At 50.4% G+C, this 12890-nt stretch overlaps 1 protein-coding gene across 10 annotated transcripts in view; it reads left to right on the top strand.

Annotated features, from left to right (window-relative positions):
- Positions 1-12890, top strand: part of MYO1H (myosin IH) — a 71361-nt gene that overhangs the window by 15267 nt on the left and 43204 nt on the right. For 7 of the 10 annotated variants that reach the window (XM_068163323.1, XM_068163325.1, XM_068163328.1 and 4 more), the window contains one exon: positions 1614-1940. The exons of 2 other annotated variants lie outside the window; for them this stretch is intronic. The gene's annotated coding sequence lies outside the window, so the exon portion shown is untranslated. Of the gene's footprint in view, positions 1-1613; positions 1941-8344; positions 8434-12890 lie in introns of those variants that run through there. One more of the 10 variants, XM_068163327.1, reaches the window with a different exon arrangement.

Raw genomic sequence — 12890 nt, 5'->3', positions numbered from 1 at the left:
TGCATCAGCCTGCCCTCTCCTTTAAACAACAGCTAGAGCCCCATACAATCCATGGCTAACTTGCTGTGATGGGGGGGAAGAGAGGAGAAAGGGAAAGGCAAGTATTATGGCCTGTGAAACAGAGCAGACCTCTTTCTTCCTTGGGATGGTTGGAATGGCTGAGCCCAGGGGTGAATAATTGATAACCACTTTAACCCAAGCAAGAATTCCATTAAATATGAACAAGAGGAGCCTGGGCACATGGTAAAGAATTTCTCTTTGCCTTTTTTTGGACTGCAAACAATCCTCTCAGCCCTGGTCACTGAAGACAGCTGGCAATGAAATGGGTGTGTGAAAGAGGAGGAAACCAGATATTATGTTACTTAAAAGTCATTCATCATGTCGCAGGGAGGCAGGAATCTGAACTCCTGCAATAAATAATCACTAAAGGTGATCTCTCTAAACAAAGGTACTGAGGCATGAAGCCACTTCCAACTGCTCAAGTATTCCTGCTGCAGTGAAGGCAGCAACCCCCAGTGCTGTGCTTGCAGAATGGCCAGGGAAGAGCCAGGAGCATGTTCAAATGATTTCCTGGGTGAGATGTCTCCACGAAGTGCCTCTAGAAAAGAACTTCCAGCTCTGTTGTGAGCTGGGAATGCAGAGCAGTGCTCCCCCCTCTGCAGCCAGCTTCAGCATAGTATCAGTCAGGGTTGGAAGGGACCACAAGGATCAGCTAGTTCCAACCCCCCTGCCATGGGCAGGGACACCCCACACTAGATCAGCCTGGCCACAGCCTCATCCAGCCTGGGCTTAAACACCTCCAGGGCTGGGGCCTCAACCACCTCCCTGGACAACCCATTCCAGGGCTTCACCACTCTCATGGGGAAGAACTTCCTCCTCGCCTCCAGCCTGAATCTCCCCACCTGCAGCTTCATTCCATTCCCCCTAGTCCTATCACTCCCTGAGATCCTGAGCAGTCCCTCCCCAGCCTTCTTGTAGGCCCCTTTCAGATACTGGAAGGCCACAATTAACATGGGCTGACCCCCAGCAGCAGGGGCAGGAAGGGGACTCTGTCTCTCTGCTGAGACCCTACCTGCAGTGCTGGGGCCACCTCTGGAGTCCTCAGCACAGCAGGGACATGGACCTGTTGGAGAGGTGCCAGCAATGAGAGAAGGGCTGGAAGCCCTCTGCTGTGAGATCAGGCTGAGAGAGTTGGGGTTGTTCAGCCTGAAGAAGAGAAGGCTCCAAGGAGACCTTCTGGTGGCCTTTCAGTGCTTGAAGGGGCTGAGCAGAAAGCTGGGGACAGACTTCTGAGCAGGGCTTGTTGTGACAGGACAGGGGGGATGGTTTGAAACTGAAGGAGAGAGCTTGAGACTGGAGAGAAGGAAGAAATGTTTGACACTGAGGGTGGGGAGAGCCTGGTCCAGGTTGCCCAGAGAGGTGGTGGATGCCCCATCCCTGGAACCATTCCAAGGCAAGTTGCCTGGGGCTGTGAGCAACCTGCTGTAGTTGCAGACGTCCCTGCTAAGTGCAGGGGGTTGGACTGGATGAGCTTGAAAGGTCCCTTCCGACCCAAACCAGTTTGGGATTCTCTGGTTCTATGGTTTATGATTTTCCTCTCCCTTTCCTGGCAGGTTCCTCAAGGTCCAACTCAAGCAGCTTTGCAATGTTTTTCAGCATTTCCTGTGGCACAAGGGCACACAGAAGCTGTAGAAGTCAGTCTGTGGGCCTTCACTGCTGCTCAATTTCCCCATCTGAGTTCTCATGGCTCTTCATCCTGCTGAGCTTTGCCCTCTGCTGCTTTGGCTGGGCTCAGACACCCCTACATCAATATGCACACTATGTGAATGAAGTGGGGAATGAACTGCTTGATGAACCTGCAGGAGTTTGGCATCTTCTCTCTTCACCTGGGCAGCTGTAGAAGTTTCTTGAAGCTTGAGGTCTAATTTTCATCACCTAAGGTGTGTGGGAGCAAGGGTGAGGCCACTGTGCTGAGGATGCCAGCAGAGGTAGGAGCTGCCTGCCCTCAGCTCTGGTTACACCACATCAGGACCCTGTGGAAGGCAAAAGAGCAGAACACAAATATGTGAATGTGAGAGCTGAGTGCTCCTTCATTCCAACACTCTTCTGGGACACTGTCTGCTCTGTCCCACCTGTATCCTGGCACAGGGCACAGCGGGGTGGGGAGACCCTGGAGGCAGCAGCAAGGCAGGGGAGTTGGTAACACGGAGTGTGTGAGCTGAAAGCACATTAAAGATTCATGTGGAGTCTTAGCATCTGTTCCTCCTTTGTAGGATATCTGCACTTTTAATTTTTAAGCATGTCTTAGCCTCAGCCTGGGAAGGGGGATCCTATAACCCAGGGAATATACATTATTAACCTCCCAGCTTCCAGCTCCACTCAGCTCCTCCAGCCTCTCACATCCTGCTTGTGGAGCAGCACCCACCAGCCTGCCTGCAGCACTGGCACGGGCCAGGCTCTGGGCTGGCTCGGGGCTGGGGACCCTTGCGAAGCAGCACCACAGAGGCACCCACTTCGTGTGGCAGTTGGTCATCAACACCTCATGCTTACACAGGCTCACCAAAGCTCAGTGTTATCTGAAGGAAGATACAGTTTCTAGTTCTTATCTGGGAAAAGCAGCCACTAAAATGTATGCAGGTGCCATAGGAGCAAGTGCTGGGCTCCCAGAGTCAATTATTGATGGTGCTGTGGCCGGGTGAGAGCGTAGCCTCCTCGCTGGCTGTGCAGTGGCACCAAGGACCTTAACCAAGTTCAAAGCACCTTTTGAATGGTTTAGCTGGAATAATTGCAAACAGCTGACTGTAAGAGCATTCAAGATGGATACCCAGGTAACTTTACTTCTTAGTGGCTGGAGTTGGTGGATGTCTTGCAGCGAGCTAGGGATGTAGTTCCGTAGGACGTGGCTGTTAACTGAGTGGAGGAGATATTGGAGTGATGCTTTTCCATGGGCTGTGTGATGATCTTGGCAGAGTGTTTTCCTTGAAGCACACAGCTGAGAGGATTCAGTCACAGGTGGCTAGGCTGAGGTCAGAAGGGTCGTGGTGCCGAGGCGTGCGTCGTGCCTGCAGGACGACTTTGATCCTGCTACCTGTGTGCTCAGAGATGTTCCCTTTCCTTCTCTGCTGCCTCATTTCCTTTAGTGGGCTTGGACAGAGAAATGTCTCAGGAGCTGTGGCTGGGGTGACATCTCACTTGCATGTTAATGAGGTCTTGACAGAGGAGGTGACAGATGGAACTCCAGGATCAGAGCAGCTACCTTTCTTCCAACAAGATATTAACATGCCAAGGTTCATAACAGCTCTTGCAGTTAAGGGGCAGGTTTCTCACTGGCTGCTGATGACTTTCCTTTGCCATAGACTGTACCAAAACTTCCAGGGATAATCCTGTGAGACCTCCATAGCAGCACTGTGTCACTAACAGGCTGTGCCCTCAGGTGCTCCAGCTTCATCCTTTTAAATGCTGATGTTCTGAGTCTGGTCTGGGTGGACCACGGTGACAATATTGGTGTGAGGCCAGAAATCTCCACCAGATCTCATCACAAAACCTGGTGATGGCTTTTGTGGGACAGAGAAACAGTGAGATGACCTTGACAGTCTCAGTCCAGAGCTGAGTTGTAGCTGAATGAAAGACATGGTGAACTTCTTGTGATCTGCTTGGCAGATATTCCACCTGCTGCAAAATAACCTGGTGACTCCTCTATTTATTTATTCAGCATCAGTGTGTGGAGACCTGCTCAAAGGAAAGGTGGTTCCTTTGCACCTTCTTTTCTCTTCTTCCTCACAGCAAATTGCTGTCTGTGTTTCTTGAGGGACAGCTCACACTCACAATGTGCTTCATGAAGGTCACTTGTGCAGCAGTGGTGGTGTCCTGGAGACCTGCTCAAAGGAAAAGTGGTTCCCTTGCACCTTCTTTTCTCTTCTTCCTCACAGATAATTGCTGTCTGTGTTTTTTGAGCTCACACTCACAGTGTGCTTCATGAAGGTCACTTGTGCAGCAGTGGTGGTGGCCTGGAGACCTGCTTAAAGGAAAAGTGGTTCCTTTGTACCTTCTTTTCTCCTCTTCCCCTCAAAAAAATCGTTGTCTATGTTTGGAAGGAGCAGCTCACACTCCTAATGCACTTCATGAAGGTCAGTTGTGCAGCAGAGGCGGTGTACTGGGAGGAACTGTGCTTGAAAAGCTTCACAGAGCTGCTCTAGCAATGATTGGGCTGGAGAGAGGGAGTTCAGGAGGAGAGGGAGGCCCTTGCTGGCTTGAGGGGGGGTTGGAGTGACACTGAGTAGCTAGGGAGAGGTGCTGAAGCAAAGGTGGTCAGCAGTGAGCAGCAGCAGCAGCATGGAGCAGAGGGAGTGGGGGTGGGAGCCGGGCTGGAGCTCTGCAGCTGGCACCGTGGAGACCAAATGACAGAGCTGGATGCCAAAGCCAAAGAGAAGTAAGGAAATGATGCCCCAAACAGGTGACAGAGGCAGGAGGTGACAGAGGCTTTGAGCTGCAAAGTCTGATTCAGGAAGAGAAATACAGTGAGCACAGGCAAGAGAGGATTTAATGTTTAATTAGACATAATGAATTCCTTCCACACCTTAGGTCTGGTTATAACCCAGAGTGAAAGGAAGCAATGCTGGGTTTGCTTTGATGTGCCAGAATACCAGGGAGGGAGGGAAAGGGGTCTGGTTTAGGGAGTCAAAGTACTGACTGCTGGGCTGGGAGGGGGAGATGTGGGGGGGTCTGGCTGTGCAAGGATCCAGTTTCACCTGCTGGAGTTTGCTGGTGGCAACACTGAGAGGGTGTTGACTTTGCATGTGAGTTTGGGGGCTTCTGCTGCTCGAGGGTGCATGGGGCCAGCTGAACCAGATGCAGCAGAGCCCTCCTGTTCAGTGAGCCAAAGAAGCATAAGGATAAGGCACTGGCATTGAAAGATAATACAGAGAAGATTTATGAGATATTATAGATCAGATCTCGAAGATAATGCCACTTGGGGACATGGTTTAGTGGGCATGGTGGTGTTGAGTTGATGGTTGGACTTGAGGATCCTCAAGGGCTTTCATTCCTCATGATTCTCTAAGGCTAGCCCATGGGATGTGATAGGTACCTTGCTGCTGAGGCTTTGAACTGATGCAGGACTGAGGGAGTTTCTTTTTAAGAACAAATAGGGCAACAAAGCTGGGGAGGAGTCTGGAGCACAGCCCTGTGAGGAGAGGCTGAGGGAGCTGGGGTTGCTTAGCCTGGAGAAGAGGAGGCTCAGGGAGACCTTTTTGCTCTCTACAACTATCTGAAGGGAGGTTGTATCCAGGTGGGGGTTGGTCTCTTCTGCCAGGCAGCCAGCACCAGAACAAGAGGACACAGTCTCAAGCTGTGCCAGGGTGGGATCAGATTGGATGTTAGGAAGAAGTTCTTCAGAGAGAGAGAGAGATTGGCCATTGGAATGTGCTGCCCAGGGAGGTGGTAGAGTAGCTATCACTGGGGGTGTTTAGGAGGAGACTTGATGGGGTGCTTGGTGCCATGGTTTAGTTGATTAGATGGTGCTGGGTGATAGGTTGGACTGGACGATCTCAAAGGTCTCTTCCACCCTGGTTCATTCCATTCCATTCCATTCCATTCCATTCCATTCCATTCCATTCCATTCCATTCCATTCCATTCCAAATGAAGAAGGCTCACAATGAATTCCTCCCCAGGAAATGAAAGCTGTTGTCTTTAGCCCAATTACCAAGGAAAAAGAATTCTTCTCCTTGCTCAAAAAGAATTCCTCTTCAGGAAGTAAAAAGTGGTTTCTTTTCTCCAAGTGAAAAATAGTCCTTCTCTTTCTCTTTTAATATATATTGGTGTGACAGGTACAGAACTAAGCAGCTGGGGGCTTTTACAGCTTTGCTGTGAAATGTTTTCCTTCCCACATATTTGGCATATGTTATCAGACCAAAAAGAAAACCAAAACCCAAACCCAGCACCAAATGCTCAAAGGAAAACTCTTTTGCTCCTCAGATGACCCCAAGCAGCTTCTTTGGCCCTTTTGATGTAACTCCTCCCATTCCATGCTCCTGGGATTCTATGATTTTATAAGTCTGTGGTTTTACAGTTCCAAGATGCAATGAGTTGTGTGGTTCTGTGATGTTAAATTTGCTCCTTCTTTACTCCTCCTCCCAGAAAAGTCCACCTGGGACCTGCATTTCTCCTCTTGAAAGCCCCAAAGCAGCATCACCCCTCCTCCTCCTCACTTTGTCCTTTTGAAGGTCGGTTTTAAAGAGCACAAGAACCAGCACATCAAATCCTAATAGGATCCAGGAGTAGTTCCTCAGGCTGTTGCCTTTGTGTAGCCTCACTCTTGAGTGTCACCAGCTCCAGAGCCCTCGTGGTGTGACGCTGCCTGGGTGCCCCCAAGCCCTCTTGGCACACCACCAGCTCCTCACTCCTCACAACACTTCATTCACTGGCTGTAATCTGCTAGGGAGAGGAGCAGCCTCCTCCTGTGTGCTGAGCACTGAATTCTGGCAAAAGAGCTGGGAGGTGTGGAGGAATTTGTCCTGTTTCAAACCCAGCTTTCCCTCCTCCCTGCCCGGTATCCACCAGCGCTGGGCTCGCTGCTCTGGCTGCAGGGAGCTCTTGGGGGAGCCAGGGGAAAGGGGGGAGGGGATGGGGACATGGCCACCTGCCATGGAAATGGAGATCTTACAAACATAATGAAAGGCAAAACAAAGGAAACATTCTCTGCACCGTGAGCTGCTGAGAAACAAACAGCAACTTACATATGGCTGGGGCTTGGCACAGCCTTTCTCTTTACCCTGGGAGCGGGCTCCCTGTCTAGTTATTTACTGTATTAATGACAGGAGGCAGAATTACAGCATCAGGCTGGGCACATTCATTACTGAGATCATTGTCATCCTCCCCTCCAAGGCTGGGACAGCCAAGCACTGCACAGAGCCCTGAGCACAAGCAGAAGGCTGGCTGCAGGTGAAATCCAAGAGCAGCTCCTGGGCTCACCCTTCTTGCTGCTTTGCCTCAGTGTCCTCTCTCTCTGCTCACCACCTAGCTGAGAGGAAATTCTCTTTTTGATTGCCAGGATCATTTTCTTTCACTGTCAGTCATCCTCTGTGAGAGGAGGTTTGTGGAGTCATAAAGGTGCCACCTTCTTTTCCTCCAACCTCCCTTCTGTGATAATTAGGTAACAGGTTGGACCTGATGATCTCTGAGGTCTTTTCCAACCTGATTGATTCTCTGATTATTTTTATACCTAAAGCATTTCCTTCTATTTCCACTCCCTCAAGCTCTAAGCCCTCAGAGAAACTATGTAGAAAGCTACTTAGGGTTTTCTTTGCTCTCTTTAGAAGAAAGTTGGTCATTTCAGGTAGATTTCATGTCCAAGATGAGGAATCTCTCCTGTGAGTCTGATTCAGATGTGCACCTCCACCCAGCAAGCTCAGAGCAACTCTTAATATACAACATGGATGCTATGGTGCTGGCCCCCATGCTCTTTAGTATCTTTGTTGATGATCTGGATGAAGGCATTGAGTCCATCATCAGTAAGTTTGCAGATGAAACCAAGCTTGGGGCAGGAGTTCATCTGTTAGAGGGTAGAAGAGCTCTGCAGAGGGACCTTGCCAGGCTGGACAGATGGGCAGAGTCCAAGGGCAGGAGATTGAACACATCCAGGTGCCAGGTTCTGCACATTGGCCACAACAATCCCAGGCAGTGCTACAGGCTGGGGGCAGAGTGGCTGAGAGCAGCCAGGCAGAGAGGGACCTGGGGGTGCTGGTTGATGGTAGGCTGAACATGAGCCAGCAGTGTGCCCAGGTGGTCAAGAAGGCCAGTGGCATCCTGGCCTGCATCAGGAAGAGTGTGGCCAGCAGGAGCAGGGAGGGCATTCTGCCCTGTACTCAGCACTGGTTAGGCCACACCTTGAGTCCTGTGTCCAGTTCTGGGCTCCTCAGTTTAGGAAAGATGTTGAGATGCTGGAAGGTGTCCAGAGAAGGGCAACAAAGCTGGGGAGGGGTCTGGAGCACAGCCCTGTGAGGAGAGGCTGAGGGAGCTGGGGTTGCTTAGCCTGGAGAAGAGGATGCTCAGGGGAGACCTCATCTTTAAATACTGCTAGTCTATGAAGCCAAATCTTCCTTCCTCCTTCCCCAGGAGAGTCAAAAAAGAGAGGCTTAAGCCCAAGAAGTGCTTGATGCTGTGTTGCTCCTTTCAAGCTTGCCTCCCTGCTTGCCATAGTTCCCTCTTCTAACAGGTGCTCCTTGTTCCAGGTGATGAAGTTGCCCCATGGCAGCCCTTCAGCAGCTTTTTAACCCTAAGGGTGAGCAGCTGAGTTGTCTCCAGTCTGCTCTGTGTCCTTTACAGAGTGGAAAGGTTTCTGTATCAGAAGGTTCTAGGGGGTTATAGTTTCCCCTCTCTTTCCTGCCTGGTTTGCTGTAGGCTGCCTTTTTGGAGCAAGGGGCAAGGATTGGAAGGTAAGTTCAGAGCTCTTTGTAGGGTTTGATGCTAATTTGTGCTTTAAATGAGACTTTCTAGCTAAATGAGGAGGGTGACCTGTCTTGGCATGTGGGTGCCTGCCTTGTGTTGTGCAGGTAGCTTCTCCAAGGAAGGGAAAGCTATTTTGGGGTGCTTGGGAGAGGATGGTGTGAGTGAAGCAGCAGAGAAGGAGCTGACTTTGAAGAAGGAAAGGATGTTTTTTTCTGATCAGTGGAGAGTGGGGCTTGCACCAGGCCCACCAGGGTGCCTGGTAACTTGGATGTGTCTGCTGGAGGAGCTTTGGCCTTTGCTTAAAAACCCAAACCAAAACAACTGCCCTTTGATGGCCCTGTTGAGTGCCTCCTGCATCCCACAGCATAATGGAGATCCCCACCACCACCTTTTGTACTCGTTGTGAAGCAAAATAACTGTGATGCTCTAAGAGGGAATGGGCTGCCCAGGGAGGTGGTGGAGTCACCATCCCTGGAGGTGTTCAAGAGGGGATTGGATGTGGCACTTGGTGCTATGGTTTAGCCATGAGGGTGGTGGTGACAGGTTGGACTTGATGATCTTTGAAGTCTCTTCCAACCTTGGTGATTCTGTGTGTGATCACTGTGCTTACTCCTCCATGTGTGGCTATGGCACTTCAGGACATGGTTTAATGGCCATGGTAGTCTTAGGCTGATGGCTGGACTCAATCACCTGGGAGATCTTTTCCCCCTGAACTCATTCTATGGCTTCCCTTTGTCCCATTTGCTGTTAAATTGAACAGCAGAGCTTGACTTTTCTCTCCCTTAGTTCCAGGGCTGCAGGTAGCCATGGAAGCTCCTCATAGGTACCATGACCAGACCCTTCCTACCCTCATAAATAAATTCTGTGCATGTCAAACTATCCTGGAGGGTGGTAAAGGGATGTCTTCTGAAGGTGAGGCCTTATCTTCCCTTCAAGTGCACCTCTCCTGTGGTGAATTTCACTGCTGCAGGTGGCTGCAAATTGAATCTGGTCTATTAAACCCTCTGCCAGAATGGTTGGTTGGCTGGTGGGGTGCAAGAGCCTCTCCTCTGACTTCAGGTAGTAGTTTCCAGCACAAAGCAAGCATGTGTTTTGTGGAAGGGTCTAGAGAGTAAGACTTAGGCAGTGTGGCTGAGGCAACTAGGGTTTTTCAACCTGGAGAGGAGGAGGCTAAGGGGAGACTTTACTGTTCTCTACAACTCCCTGAAGGGAGGTTGGAGTGAGGTGGAGGCTGGGCTCTTCTCCCTAGTGATAGAAGGAGAGGAAATGGCCTGAAATTGTGCCAGAGGAGGTTTAGGTTGGAGATGAAGAAGAATTTCTTTGCTGCAAGTGTGGTCAGGGATTAGAACAGGCTGCCCAGGGAGGTGGTGAAGTCCCCATCACACAAGAAATGTGTGGCCATGGCACTTTGGGACCTGGTTTGATGGCCATGGTGGTGCTGGGTTGACAGTTGGACTCAGTCTTAGAAGGCTTTTTCAACTGAAAGAATTCTCTGAACATCTTGGTGCTTAACCTTTGCATTTAAATGCTTCCTGGCAAAGTGCTTTGTGTGCAAGGAGGTCCTGGCAAGCAAACCCAACAAGGAAGGGCTGACAAAAGATGTTTTCTGGCTGAGTTTGAAGGAGGTTTGCTGTTTATTCCCAAGAACTGCTCCTTTGGGGCTGCCTCTCCAGGTTCTATTGAAGTATTACCCTTGCCAGGCAATTTTGAGCTGAGGAATGAGTCAGGTGCTTGCAGCTCCTTCAGAGGCACCCAGAGTTCCTCCCAGCTGGGTGCAAAACTGCAGGCTTGGCACTGGATGCTACTTCATGCCTGACAAACCAGACCTAGAGCAAGTGCAGGTTCTAAATCAGTGTGAGCACTTGGGTGACCTTTGCTGTAATTCCTGTCCCTTAGTCCTTGCCTTGCAGCCTCTGCAGGCTGCTGCTTTGTGGCTGTTGTCAAAGCAACCCCAGATAGATTTTTTTGGAGGGAGCTCTTGTACAGAAATCAAGACTGGGGTTGTGCTATGGGTTGAGCTTGAGTTGGAACCTTTGGGCAGCAGTTTGTTGTCCCAGGTGGCATTTCATAGGATGGTAGGGGTTGGAAGGGACCTTTGGAGAGTGAGTCCCAATCCCCTGCCCAGGCAGGTTCACCTAGGGTAGGTCACACAGGAACGTGTCTTGAAAAACCTCCAAGAGTGAGGTGTGATTGCTGCTGCTTTCCTCCCTCTGCAAGCTGTGGTGTCCAGAGTGCAAAAGGTAGGGTTTGGAGCAGTGGTTTTTTGTGGGGGTTGGGGTTTTCTCTGCTTTCTTCCCTCATCCAGCTGGGGTGGAGAGGGCAAAAGTGGACAGTTTTGGAGGGGGGGAAGTTATTGTGTTGTGTTTTGGTTTACTCTGCTGCATTCAGAACTTGCTGCCAAAGCGAAAGGCTCTTTCCTAGCAGTTGTCAGAGGGTTGTCAATTAAAAGGTTTATAAAGATGTGGTTTAGACTTCAGGTCAGGTGCCTGCTGACAGTGCTGAGAGGATTGGGGCAAGCTGGAATCCCAGACTTGAATCCTGGGGTGCAGAAGAGCAGCTGGCTGGAGCTAATCCCCAAATTGGAGCTGCTCCTCTGCAGCTGACAGGCAGTTGTTTGATTCAAGCTGATGTGCTGAATGGGAGTCCCTTTAATGCTGTTTCTCTACCTGCCTGCTGAATGAGGTGTGATTGCTGCTGCTTTCCTCCCTCTGCTGAGGGCAAAAGTGGGGTTTGGGGCAGTTAGAGGGCTTTGGGGGAGGGAGTGTGTTTCTCTGCTGTGTCCTACTGGCTAAGCTAAAAAGCTTCTTCGAGGCAGTAGTTATGGATTTATTAATCAAAAGGCTATAAAGAAATGGTTTGCACTTCAGGTCAAGCATCCTGCTGCCAGTTCTGGTGCAAAGAGGGAGGGCAGAGCTGAATTTTGGGGTGAGAAGGGCTGGGTGTTTTTGTTTTCCTTAACCTGGTGCTCACCCCCAAACTGGAGCTGCTCCTCTGCAGCTGACAGGCAATTGTTTGATTGGAGCTGATGTGCTGAATGGGAGTCTCTTTAATGCTGTTTCTCTACCTGCCTGCTGAGTGAGGTGTGATTGCTGCTGCTTTCCTCCCTCTGTTGAGGGCACAAGTGGGGTTTGGGGCAGTTAGAGGGCTTTGGGGGAGGGAGTGTGTTTCTCTGCCATGTCCTACTGGCTAAGGTAAAAGGCTTCGTCGAGGCAGTAGTTGTGGATTTACTAATCAAAAGGCTTTAAAGAAATGGTTTGCACTTCAGGTCAAGCATCCTGCTGCCGGTGCTGGTGCAAAGTGGAAGGGCAGAGCTGAATTTTGGGGTGAGAAGGGCTGGGTGTTTTTGTTTTCCTTAACCTGGTGCTCACCCCCAGATTGGAGCTGCTCCTCTGCAGCTGACAGGCAGTTGTTCGATTGGAGCTGACGCGCTGAATGGGAGTCTCTTTAATGATATTTCTTTACCTGTCTCATTGGGTTAAAGTGGGGAGAGAGGCATTCCGGGCGAGGCGCGGGCGGAGGGGCGAAGCGCGGCAGGTGGAACCGGACCCTCAGCGCCGGCTCCGTGCCTCGAAGCTTTTTCCCTCCCCGAGCCGCCCGACCTAGAGCTGGGGAGCAACAAGAAAGAGTTGCTAAGAACAAATCTCTATTGTTCCTCGTCATCTTTAAATGAGTGTCAAAGTAGGCAGGGGGGCTTTGACCGTTAACCGCACAATTTAGCCTGCCCGTTGTGTCCGGCCGGCCCCCACCCCCTTGGAGCTTCTAGGATGAGAAAAGGCTGCCTCAACCCCTTCTAAATGGGCCAACTCTTCTCCTTTGTGTGCAGACTGCCCAGTGTGAAATCTGCAGTGACGTTAAATGTTTTCTAATGAATAATTACTGAAAGGAAATGGAGGAATATGTGTGTAATGGATTGTCGGGGCGGCGAAAGGGAGAAAGGAGGGGGGGGGGGGGAGAGGGGAAAAAAAAAGCCCCACAATAAAAAATAGAGAAAAAGAAAAAAAACCACTTTTTTTGTATTTTTAAGGCACAAAAAATGTTGTCCTTCACCAGGACTTGGAGGGTTGGGGGGTGGGGGGGGAGAGAGGATTGTTTCAGGAAGCCTTTTGTGGAGGGGGGTTTGATTCTCAATGGATTATCTGTGAGGCGCTGGCGCTGCGAATAGGAATCAAAAGGGTCCTTTGGCGAGGGAAGGGGTTTCAAAATGGCAGCCATGAAGCCCATTTAGGATTTAAAGGGTTGGGGGGGGGGTTGTTAAAAAAAGAAATGTTTGAACTCTGGAGATTTTTCTCTACTTTTCTTCCTTCCCCCCCCCCTCCTCCTCACTCCTTTCTTTTGATTTATGAAAGTGAAGTGGGTTCACCTCGACCTCTCCTCTATTGAGCGAGGCAGACAGTCAGCCTTTAACAAGTCTATAGCAGACTATGCCCTGGAGACAGACAAGAAG

The sequence above is a fragment of the Melanerpes formicivorus genome, unplaced genomic scaffold, assembly GCF_026170545.1.
Source record: "Melanerpes formicivorus ecotype bairdi unplaced genomic scaffold, bMelFor1.0.p_v2 SCAF_72, whole genome shotgun sequence".
Lineage (NCBI taxonomy): Eukaryota > Metazoa > Chordata > Aves > Piciformes > Picidae > Melanerpes > Melanerpes formicivorus.
This window is presented reverse-complemented; position numbering and strand designations above follow the sequence as displayed.